Below are 13,146 nucleotides of genomic sequence, written 5' to 3' on the forward strand. Positions count from 1 at the left end.
AAAAAAAAAAAAAACGTGTTTTTGCTCTTCACTTTTCAATTTTGACAAGTATCCTGTCAACAAAAAACCTCTCCGTATGGTCTCTGTCACGCTCCCTTGTGAGTCCATTTTATTGCAATTTTTCCCTTTCACCCTGTCCTTCATGAAATCAAGACAGCGGCAATAATCCTCTCTAATAGCAGATGACAGCGCCACATAACTTCTGACATTAGCTTTTAGCCATCATGTTTTTACAACCCCCCCGGTATCGACAGCAGATTTCTCTGTTGATGTTTCGGTGCTGGCTGTGTGGTATTGTCTTTGTGAGCACAGATTAAAAACATCCCAATGTATTTTCCAGAAAATCGTTACATTTTGTTTTTTTTTTCAATCTTAAACCACAACCAGCCACAATTAACTTTTGATTTGACTGTTTTTTTTTAAATAAATCAATACATTCAGTGCATAAACTTAAAAAACCCATATAATTCAAGATGAATAAAAATTTAAATCCACAAGCGACATTGTGTGTCCGACTGCCTCTATGAACCCCGTCCACCTTTGACCAGATCTCACTTGCTTAGCAGCCATTACGCACCATCGACGCCTTCCTTCTGCTGCTGTCACGCTGGTAAGAGTTGCCTGTGACAAGTTAATGTAAAAAAACGTTTTTTTTAAAATGGCAGATTTTCTGTTGGTTTTACAACCATTTTATATTTTGGTCTCTTGGAGATACTGAAAAGATTGACCTGAGTTTCAGAAGAATCAGCAAAAGTACATTTATGAATTTTCTCAGCAACGGAGGTTATTTGCTAACCACGCCCACGTTCTTACTACGTTCATATCCTGTATTATATTCTTTGGTTCTGTTTTAGCCAGGGATCCATTCACAGTGTTCTGTTAAAAAATGTGGAAGTAACAGGAGGATGTCACTTTTGTGAGCTCGCCACGCAATGTCTACAATTTCTAATTGCAACATTTTTTCCCCAATTTGTTTCCATTGAAGATCGAGAAACCCCTATGATGAGTTTTTGTTTGTAGCTACTACAAAAGATTTGGGGTTACAGGTCCCTTAGAGCAAACTGAATCTGTTGAAGTTGAGTTGGATTTATATTTTTCTGTCTATATACACAATCTTTTTTTTGTATTTTCTTATTGTTTCCTGTTATTTTATTTGTATTTTTTTTTTACTGAAATCACTTAATTAGCTACTTTTGTATCTTTATTTTAAAGGTTTAATCAAACAAGTCAACTATAATTGTGTTTTTGTCATTTAAACCTGAATTCGATTAAATCTTAAAGCATGAGTTTACAACCAACAGAAGCTCGAGGTGCTACACAAAAGGCGAGAGAGAAAGTTCAGGTCTTTAGTCATAGTCGATTCAGCTCAAATAGTTCCAATAAAGCCAAAAGTAGAATTATGAACTGATTTCTGTGACATTGCAGACCATCTTTTACAGTTTCTCTAAAGTTTTGGTCTTTACACTGTTTCATAAAAGACTGGTCATCCATGATAACTGATTAAATACAAGCATTTTTTGTACTTTATTTGAAAAAAACAAAAAAAAAACACCTTAAGTCCACATAAAGGAGTGTCTTTCATTTCTGTAAGGATTTTTATGCCCATTTTCCATCACGAAACTAAAGCTGATTAAATGGGATTGAGTACACAGTGAAGTCAGTGTCTTGTGTACAGTATGTCTTTTGATCCTAAAGGCTGAGAGCTGCATTTAGAGCTTTTAGTGAAACTCCAACTGGGGGGGCGAGACAACAGGAAGGAGTCTGGAGGAGCGCGGGGTAGCCATATGGCTGCTGACAGCGAGAGGGGGCAAAGCTGTCAGGGCAGAGCGAGCTGCGATGGCAGGCGGGAGGTAAAAGGAGGAAATCACACTGGAAGGACAACACGCTTCCCTTCTGCCAAGGCACAAGACAGCAGTAGCCTGTGTGTGTGTGTGTGTGTGCGTGTTGTCGTCTGCGTGCAGTTGACTGACAACAATGCTGATTAAATCCAACATGGAGGCTTGTGTCCTGACAGCACTGATGCCATAAGTCCGGACAGGACCTGGAGTGTTTGAGTGATGTGAGAAATAGATGGAAGAAAGTAGTTTGTGCACTTCTTCGTTTTAGTGTTGTGTGTCTGTGTGTGTGCTCAGCGTGGGTGCAGGCCAGCCAGCACCCTCTGTGGGTCTCCGGAGCTTCTCTACCAGCTGGGTGAACCAGGTGCTTAGTTGCCCCCTTATGCCCCCCTGGCCCTCCCATTACTGCTGCCCCCCAGGCCCCTCTCAGTCAACTGCCACTTGCTACCAGATCAATATTATGTCACACAGAGGACAACATGTCATTCCACCACTGAGGGTCAGACCACACATGCTGTCAGGTAAAGACTGTTGGCAGAGCTCGGTGGCTCATGATTACCAGCAGACCAAAACTCGGCTTAGATTTAATTAATGCTAGTAGCATTTTATATTCAGGCTGATAAAAATTTAAAGAGGCATCCCAGTAAACTGGCTTTACTTCCTGTAAGGAACATAACTTTGACAGCCTTTACTTAGGCTCTAAATAAAATATTATTGTTGGGTTTTTGCAATAATTTGACGTTAAAACCAGGATTTATTTCCCAGGGAAAAGTGTGGGTACATCCCTTCACGCTGCTGCATAACTATGTACCCACAGGGGGGTCAGAGTCTGGGGGTGTGTCCAAATTCCTTCCCTACTCACTATATAGCAAATCTACAATTCCAAAATCAAGCGCCCTAGAAATTTCTGAGAAGTCTTCGCGAAAAACTAGCGTGCATCGCTGCTCACTACATTAGCAAATATAAACCACAATGCATTGCGGTTGAACAGTTTTTGCAAAAATAAAAAATAAAAAAAGTGTTTAAATGTCATTTTTTGCAAACCTTCCACATTTTCATCATCAGAACACAGTGGAGTCGCAAATAGAAATCATGAAATGTTTGTATTGATTAGATTCTCACTTTGTGAAATCGGTGACATCACATCCAGTGTTTCAAAAAACTAAAGAAAAGTAGTGAGTATGGTGTCCGAATTGCTTTTAACCCTTGTGCTCTCTTATGGGGTCCAAGTGACCCCACCGTTACAATGATATGTGATCCCTCCTATGACAAAGGTGGACAGGATTTAATGTCTGCCTCAGACACCAGTGAAGATCAAAAATCCTTGGAAAAAAAAGTTCATTGCTGTTTTGTGGGGTCCAGATGACCCCACTTTTATTGTAAACATGCCTAGGATAGCACAAGTAACCTAAATAAAAATGGCTGATTTAAGTGTTATAAATGTAAGCACCATTTTATAATTTCTGAAGGAATGTAAAAATAGTTCTTTTTAAATTATTATTTATATTAACTTGTTTCTATTCTGGTAACTTCTATCAAATTTGTTTTGGAAATTCACAGAATGTTTGAACACTTGTTGCATTGTATGAACACTAGAGGGCGCAGAACAATTGTTTCATATTGACGTAATTCATAGAAGACGATGTTTTCCTGTTCATGATTTTTTTTTTCTTTTCCTGTCATGTACAAAGATGGATGGAGGACTCACACATGACAGGATGCGGCAACTTCGCTAGTTGTCCCGCTAGGTGTCTTGAGCCTTTTCTCTGAAGCTAAAGGTTTGACTGCGATGTTCACACCGGACGAGCAGGGAAGGGCTTCTTTTTCTTTTTCTTTTGTTTACTTGTGCATGCCCACCATCTACAGTTTAAGAGGTTTAGTGTGAAGTGTGGACACGGTTCAAAGCTTGCTCCAGTTTTCACAGTTCTATTCCAATATATGAATTACATGATCATTAATTTCTCATCAGTTTTCAAATGGTTGGCACTTAAGAATGAGCCCGTGGTTTGTCAAAGTTCAACTGGTTTAACTTGCACAGTGCAGTCATTAGCTGGAGCCCAAACTTGGTTTTGAAACTTTTTTGTTTTTTAAATAAGAACTGTAAACTATTTTCCATCGTGTCTTTTTTCCTGAGAACATCCAAGGAGAATCCATTTTGCTGACAAAGCTTGAAGGACACAGAGGAGCACGGACGCTGAGTGTGCACGCCACCAATTTCCCACCGTAATTCCGAGATTGTTTTCATTCCTGCTTAAGCAGGAGCACAAAAGTGATAAGTAGGTAATGACTTTTAATTATCTAAAGTCCCACGAACATATCAGCAGTAATCAATGGCGTTGGCTAATGTTTCTGAACATCTGCAGCAGGCTGAGCATTTCATCTGCCTGGAGTTGAATGATGGCCTGTTGTACCGCAGCACCCGACTCCTAATAGCAACTCGACACCTTTTCATGTGCGGGTTGACTTTAGAGTCGTCTAATTCAAAACAGGGATTCTCAATTATGCAACATCCCATTTACATATGCTAATTAGGATCATATTAATTATCTTGAAATTGGGTAATTAGCCAATCTCAATTAAGGCATTGTTCATTACACTAAATGCACAGGAAAGGTGTTTGAAGTTTTTCCCCATGCCTTCATTGCCTTCATTCATTTCTGCAAGTGTGTGTGTGTGTGTGTTACAGAGAACTGGGCTGGCTGCCACATCTGAATCAAGCCTCAGTGGTGTGTTTAATAATTTAAGCATCCCAGCTCATACAAGGGATGCACCCACAGCTTTCATCGTTACCAAGCATATGCTTCTGTAATGAGCCTCCTTGCTTGTAAAAAAGTAATGCCAGAACCGAGGAGACAACAGCCAGTCTTTTTTTTTTTTTTCTCTTTTTAGCCACTCACGCTCTCTGCGGTGCCAGCGGTGGCCGGCGCGTTACACGAGCTTGTTTGGGTCCCCATGTTGCAACGCTGACACCGAGGGAAGGCACATTAAACACTGAACATGAAAGGAAACGGAGGGATGGAGACTACAGTAATGGCAGGAACAGAAGCAGCAAAACAGATTTTTATATTACCTCAGTGGAGACAGGACTTAAATGCTGTTTTAAATTGGCAGGCGGCTGTGGCAGTTTACGGCAAAGGTAAACATGTAATCAGTGAGAGTTCTTTAGTGAGCCGCATGAACATACGATCTGAATCAACAACTATTAGTCCAATTTTATTTAGGTAAAAAGTGAAATGGGATTGAAATAGTTTATTTCAGGGGCGGAGCAAGAAGGGATGAAGAAGGGGGGGAGGGTGTGCACCCCAGCAAAATGCCCCAAATCTTGAGTCAAGACAATGATCATTTTAGAATCATTATTGAAAAAGATGAAGAAATCATCAATGTACGCTTTGTTAAAGGGGAACACAACAGGACAGTTGGAGGCTGACTCTACTCTCAGCCCAGATTTGAAATATGCAAAGAGGGGGCGGGGCTGGATCTGTGTTTGAGAGTGAGGTTAGCTTAAGTTAAGTAAAGGATCTTTTTATTATTGTCTTAATAAAAAAAAGAAAACAAATCAAAAGGTTCAGGAGGCCCAAGCAGGCTGCTGCCCCATCCCACAGCGGCTCTTTGTCTGCCGGCCAGCCAACTTTCCAAGGGCCGGTATAGAGGGCAAGCAAGCTCCGCTGTGCTCGGCGTTGTGGAGTGACCTTCAACACTCTTGGCGTGAGCTTACACGCTCTCTGCATTAGTCCCAACACTCTCAGTGTCGCGGGGTGAGTGTTCAAAGATGGGCGGGGCTTTTATACCAGAGCCACAGATCGTGACGCGAAACTTCTGAAATGACGTGGGACTTACACCAGTTGACCAATCACAAAATTCCACTGTAATACCTTGTTTTAATCTGTAGGGGGCAGCACACAGACGATTTTATATGATTTCAGAAGTTGAATACAACCAACAGTCAGCACTTTTAAAGTCCAATTTATAGAGGTCCATAGTCAAAAAAAGTGGTTAGCCTTTAGCATTTGTAAAAGCACCTCAGCTAAAAGACCAGTTTTATTATTAATAACAAAAATGTTTGAAAAACATATTTTGATCTGCTTATAATGGCCTTCCACACTGCTGTTCTGAGCCACGCTTCCAAAGTCTCTTCTACCCTCTTTCATAATGTTTTTGCTTGAGTTTCTTAATCATAGAGGGTTTCTGGAACCAGCTTGTCTGGAAATGTTAAAATGTCCTAATGCAGAGATATTTTTGCTTTAGTCCGGAGTGCTGCAGGCTGAGATAGTAAATGAGGCTCCGCCCTTCAGAAGAGCTTGAATTACAAATTAGCATTTGTGTTAGAAAGAAAGAAGGTAAAGGACACAAAAGTTCCTGATATTGATACATAAGGGTCATGTGATTGCTGAAATATGACTTAATGTCATTGTCAGAATCATATAAAAAGCATCACAACCTCTGATTGCAGCCATAAAACAACAAAGAATCCAACCGAATGCTCCCTCTGCGACCTCTCCAGGGTGTTAGCCCAACAGTAGACGGGACAGACTCCGGTGACCCTGAAAAGAATACAGCAGGTTAAGAAAATGGATGATGGACAACCATTTACTAATTCATTGCTAAATTGCTAAACATTTCTATTTAGAAAATACTTTTTTTAAGTTTTAACTATTATAGTAAAAAAATAAAAACTGATCCCAGATGTATGTATTGCTATTTTGTCATATTTTTTGAACAACAGCATAAAAACAACAGGAACACGTTCCGCTTTTGTTTGCCGGAGCATGCCTCTGATCAGCTGTAGCTCCTCTGTGTTTAGCTCTAGAGCCACTTTGGTGTCACGCCTCAGGGCAGGCTGAATCACGAATAAAGCGCAGGCACCCATTGGCATGCTTTGAAGTGTGCAGTAAATACATTCCCTATTCTACTTTTGATGTACCTGATTAATTAAAAAAAAAAAACATAATGAAGCTCATATCTGAGCTCAGATTTTGTAAACTTTGAAATCCCACACTAAGGGAGAGCATGTGGGTTTTTTATGCCCACTAGGGGGAGCTGTGGTATACCATGTAAGATTCCTGCCTTCTATCTGGAGCTTTGCAGGCAATGACGTGCTAGTGACATAACATAACACAAATGTATCATAAATTATAGGCATGTGAAAGGACCTGAAGATCTCTAAACGGTGCAGTATTTTACCTCCACCCTTAAATGAGGCCTTACCCAAAGTTTCACTTCACGGATTGTTTGGTGCTTGTTGCTTCATGGAAGTGGTCTTTACATTTTGCTTTTTCTGTGGAGCTGCACTGCAACGGTGGCCCAGTGTTTACCTCTTGATGTGTGGGTTCAACAATAGAAGAGGGAATAGGTGGGGAACTCAGAGGTGGCACTTTTCAGCAGCAGTCTGTTGTTCACCTGATTGACTTCATGGAGAAAAACGACTAGGCTCCACCGGGGCGACGCTTGAGTGCCTCTGATCTTCATTTTCCAACGCCCCTGTTATTTTTCCCTTCTCTCCCTCCCTCCTTCCCTCCGTCTCTTTGTCTCCGTCTTGTCCCTCTCATTTCAGTGGACTCAGATCTCAGCACATCTCTAACCTTTCATTATGACAAGACAAAGCTTTAATATCTCACAAGCCATTTCCCCCTGTGACAGACAGTGTGAGCGCTGACAGCAGACACACACTGAGGTTGTGTACGACCTATACCCACAACCGATCGCGGGCAAAGTGACACAAAGTGACAAAATAAGAAATAGGAAGAAAGAGGAAGGGATGAAGACAAGGTGATGCTACTGTGGAGAGATGGCAGCAGATAGTGTTAATAGCAGAAAAAAAACATGCATTTGGACTTTTAAGACAATCATGCATTCAAAGTATCCTAATAATCACAAAAGCAGAAGAAATTAATAAAAAAAATAAAAATGTTCAAAAGAAGGTTGAAAATGACTGCAAACCATGCTTTTATTTTGATAATCCTTTTGAGAGATTCTTAGAGGAAAACAGAAGAAATTCCAACGTAAAAATTTAATGATGATAGATAAAAGTAAATTATAAAAAAATAATGAAAAGCAGCAAAAATATGGTTTTGAATTATTAATGTTTGAAAATACGTTGAAAATGACTGTAGATCATGCTTTTACTTTATTTAGAGTTTTTTTTATTTTATTTACTAAACAAAAATTAATGCATTTAAAGCTTGAAAATTTCTAGAAACACAGAAACATTTCAAAAAAATAATATTGATGCACTTGGACAACATAAGCCAAAATAAAATGACAGTACAAGAAACTAGAGGATTTTTGAAAAGCGCTTTCAAATAAAATGTCTAATTTTTGCCATAATTTACAATAATTAAATAATTAAAAGGATAGAAATCCCAAATTAAAAATGAAATTGAAAAAAAAATCACAAAGAGCAGTACAAATAAGGTCTGGAAATACTGTAATTATGTATTTGAAATAAGGTTGAAAATGACTTATTTTAGATTAAACTTTTGTTTTGTGAATCATTTAAAGAGGCCTGCAATAGTTAAAACACTGACAACTTAAACATTTCTATACACTGCAGACACAATCAAATTTAGGAGAAAAAAAAAACAAAAATGAAAAGAACTTGCAAACTCTTTCAAAATAAAATGCCACAACAAGAAAAAACTGGCCATGGGATTTAAAAAAAAAAGCGCTTTAAAATAAAATGACTTGTTTTTGTTATAATTGCAATAATATTAAAGGAAAAGGACTGAAAAAGTAACATAATAATAGAATCACAATAAAATAAATACTTGTCTGAACTTTTTTTTATTGAATTTGTTGCGGGATTACTGTAGTTTTGGTTTTGTTCATTTTTGAGGCACTTTTACAAAAAACTCCACAGTTAAAAAAAAAACAACAAGTTGGGTTGTTTTTAACCCAACTTTGAGGTTAAAAAACTTTTTCTGGGTCATTTTAACTCAAAATAAGTAAAACAATTTAGAAAAAAGCACATAAATTGACTTGAAATGAAAGCACTATATTCCAAAAAATGAGCATTGCTCCAAAAAAGTCACCCAAAAATATCACCTACCATGAATAACCCTAGGATTAGGTTGAAGAAATAACCAAAGTGTTTCTTTACTCCCTATTATCTTATTTTATTTTGTGAAATTCACCCCTTTGCAGTCGATAGAAACGTAAGTCTTTAAGGAAACCCCTCCCCTTAAAACTGGTTAAGTTCAAAGCTTCTTGTGGAGGGGCGGTATATCTGTAACCATTACATGTGCATCTGAAACATCAAACAGGAAGCGGTCAGCCGAACAGTGTGTCGTCCTGTCCCCAGTCTGCCCCGCTCCTTATTTTGCATAGCAGCAATGAGAGCCACACTTCATAGGGACTTCATAATCACACCCCCTGCTGAGATGACAGCCTGATTGGATATCATAGGGGGGGGGCACTCGCATTTATTTGCATACTAATTGACAAATATGCCCCCCTCCCCCTCCCTCCTTATCCTTTTGTCTCCTTGTCTATTATTTAGAAAGTTAATGTCAAAGCTGAGCAGGACAGTACGTCGAACTCTAGTTTTATTAGATCATACCAGCTGCTCAGTTTCTGTTTCATTTTTATGTACCATTTGGGAAACAGTACAGTCATTTAATTCAAAAGTTTACCTGAAAATCTTCCGAAATGATAAGGTGACATTTTAGCATTTTACAGGTTTAGAAAATGGAAGTTTCAAAATAAAAGACCAATGTTTCAAAAAGATAAAGGAACACAATATAAGCTTAGACTCATTTACAGCGACAAAGATTAATCAGATGTAGGCGAGAAATAAAGTTTCCAGAAGTTTGCCTCCAAGAAAAGTCAGTAATGCCAGATTTTTTTGTTTTTAAGAGCTAAAATGGTTGAAAATGATTTATTTTGTGAAATTCCTCCATGAAAAAGCAACAATGCATACTAAATAATTTCTTTAGAATAACAATTCTGAGGGTGTATTCAGAATGGACACCCAGATATTCCGGAACAAATTTTCCATCTGAATCCACTCAAGCGAACCCTGTTCCAGGAAAACAAACTGGTTGAGTTTAAGTGAACCAAATGTGTCCAGTCTGAATAAACTGAATACACTCAAGTCCAGTGCCAGAACCCATCTTTAGAGGTGATTTTGGTTCGTCTGCTATTGGACTGGGCTGTCTGAATTGGCTCTGTGCTTGGAGAGGAAAAACTGGACCAAAATGGCCACCGTAGCTGGGCATTACAGGAAGTAAACAGAGCAGGAAGGAAGTGACATTGAAATCATTTAAATGTAGTTGTGTGAATGCAGGCTCATTAAAAGAACTTTAAACAAGATACAAATAGTTCCTCACGCTGTTTTCCTGACAATCTATTTGTCATAAACCCTTACGTACCGTCACATCCTCAGTAACTGCCCTGCAGTATGCCTACACCACACCAAAGAACTGTGTTACCTGACGTTAATACAGATGTTCAAAATTGGTCAGAGAATTATAAAGTGTGAATAAATGAATTAAAAGATCGTAAAGCTTAAGACTTCTATTATTCTTTCTCTCTCGCCCCACCCTCATATCTCCTGGCCAATGACTGAATAGATCTTTAGTCACGTGATTTTGTTTACAAGCTTTGGTTCGAAGAGAAATGTCCGGTTGAAAGGGTGTCTGAAAACAGACTATCCAGATCAAATTAAGCGTACTTGATGCAGTTTGAATAAACGCTAAAAGATTTGCTTTAAACCAACAAAAGATGTTGGTACTAGCATACCTATCAACTGTAATGTATACTAGTCAAACGTTAATTCTTTTTATTTTCACCCACACGAGACTAAAAGTATCTCAGAGGAAACCTCAAACTCAAACGAATCAAGTCAAACGTTTGTTGGACGCGGACCGTCGTGCATGAATTAAAATCCTACACAGAAGCAAAGACGGAGAAGCTTCCAGGCACTGCTTGTAGTTTTTGTGTCTTGAAAGAGTGTGTACTCTTTGACCCTATGGGGGGAAAAAATGAGATGATTTGAACACAAAGGAAGCTGTCCGAGATAATCCTGAGGCACGTTGGAATGGGAATTAAAGCAAAGGAGATGTGCAAGCAAAAAGCAAATGACATCAGGGGAGAAAGAGGGCTCATTTGGATTTTTTTCTTTTTTTTTTGCTGATCCAAGAACTGAAAGTAAGGAACATATTGGGAATGTGTTAGGACAGCAAAATAAGGCGCTCTGAGACTGGACACCGACACTCACACAACTGACGTACACGTGTGTGGAATTACCAACACCTCCACCCTTATACAGATACCCAGTTTCCAAACACACAATCCAGCCCTTAGTGTGCTGAGCTAAGTGTATAAATAAACCCAATTAGAGCGTCCAGTTAGGCCCTAAATCTGTGATGCTCTGCAGCCTCTGGCATTATGATCAGAAAAATATGCAAGGAGCAAATTAGAGCAGAGTTGTTTGAGGGATCTGGAGCGAGACCGGCTTACCATTAAATTATTTTTTAATCAAGTAAGTTACTTCAATTACAAAAATGTAGACGGTGTTTCATAAAACAATTTTAATTTTAGTAGTTAAGTGTAGAATTCCAAACAACTGTCACCATTTGCCTTATGGAGGGTAACATATTAATATTGATAAAAGATGGCCCATTTCAGAGTGGTCTACTATTGTGAGTGGTTTTATTTTATTTCACTGACTAATTTTAAATGTCTGTATCAAGGTCAGGTACAACACTTGGCTGCCTCTGGTGGTTGGAGGAGGACATGACTGGCTGGGTCTTGACACTGCTTAGGTACGGTGAAGGCATGCAGCACGACTGTTACTGAGAAGGAGACAAGAAAGATATGCTGAGGAGTGCTTAGAACATATAGATTGTTAGGAAAACAGTGGGAAGCAATTTGTATCACGTTAAAAGTAATGAGTATGCATTCATCTGACCACATTTCAATGAGTTGCCGTGTCTCATCGTTCCCCTATGTTCATCTGCCACTAATGGCTGCTACATTCCTGATGACGGACTACAGTGGCCATTTTGGTCCAGTTGTTCCACTCTGAGCACGGAGCCTATTCAAACTGAAAATAGTTAGAGCAAGCTGAAGCTGAGTCTTATTGGAAACAAGGCAAGACCGCCTTGAAAGATGGGTCTGAGAGCGGTTCCTGGTCCACTATTTAGTGCACAATCAGACTGGACACATTTGGTTCACCTAAAGTCAACCAGAGTTCGTTTCTCTCGATGATCTAGAACACATTTTTAGTCAACAACACCCAAGTGGACCCTGGACTGGGAACAGGAACCCGTTCTCTGACCCGTCTTTTGAGGTGGTTTTGGTTTGTTTCCAATCGCCGTTGTAATTCCTGGCCAATGACTGATGAGGTCTTTAATCATGTGGGCTTGTTTACAATCTTTCCTAAAAGAAATGTCCAATTGAAGGCAGTCTGAATACAGACCAAACGCAACGTTCTTGACCTGATTTTAACCAAATAAAGCGGACTGTGACCGGACCAACAAACTTCTCCCATCTCAATGAACCCTCAGACTGAAAATTTATTCCTGATTATTGGGGAAAACGAACTTTGATTCAATTTAAGCTAATAAAATGTGTCCAGTCTGATTGTAGCCTAAGGCGCACCTGTGCAATAATCATGCTGTCTAATCAGCGTCTTGATGTGGCACACCTGTGAGGTGGGACGGATTATCTCAGCAAAGGCGAAGAGCTCACAGATTTATAAAGCTTTTTAAGAGAAATTGTTATTTTTATGTCCGATCTTTGAGATCATCTCATGACAAATGGGAGCAAAAACGAATTATTATATTGATATTTGAATGTTTTTGAAAATTAGCTGAATGAAAGTCGTTGAAGACAATCTAACATCAGTCCTCTGCGCGAGCAAACTTCATCAAGTCCAAAGTTTCTAACAATCGTCCCAACACTGAAACAAAGGAGAAAGATAATCCAGTCCACTGTCATGTGTGGCAGTCAATAGAAACTAAACCCTCTGTGTTCATTCGGTTTGTGTATTTCCATAAGGAAATGCATCCATTACAAACAAAAGCTGACAATGGTTTTCCTTTTCTTCACTCACTCGCCTTTTGTTAGCAGTTTCAGAGCTACGCTGCAAATGGGCTGTTCCTGTGACCAAGAACGACACGACTGCTTCTAGAGCCAGCATTGCACACAAATAGCCTTAAGTATGAGACAGACAACATTGTTTTAGGCTTTCTGCCAGCATCCTTTTATGAACCAGAGCAGCAAAATGGTCTGAAGCAAAGGCAAAATAAAAGGCACTCAAAGCCAAACTTAAAGAAGATTTCATTTTTCACCACTGGCAAATGGTTATAAT

This window comes from Oryzias melastigma, linkage group LG11, assembly GCF_002922805.2.
Source record: "Oryzias melastigma strain HK-1 linkage group LG11, ASM292280v2, whole genome shotgun sequence".
Classification (NCBI taxonomy): domain Eukaryota; kingdom Metazoa; phylum Chordata; class Actinopteri; order Beloniformes; family Adrianichthyidae; genus Oryzias; species Oryzias melastigma.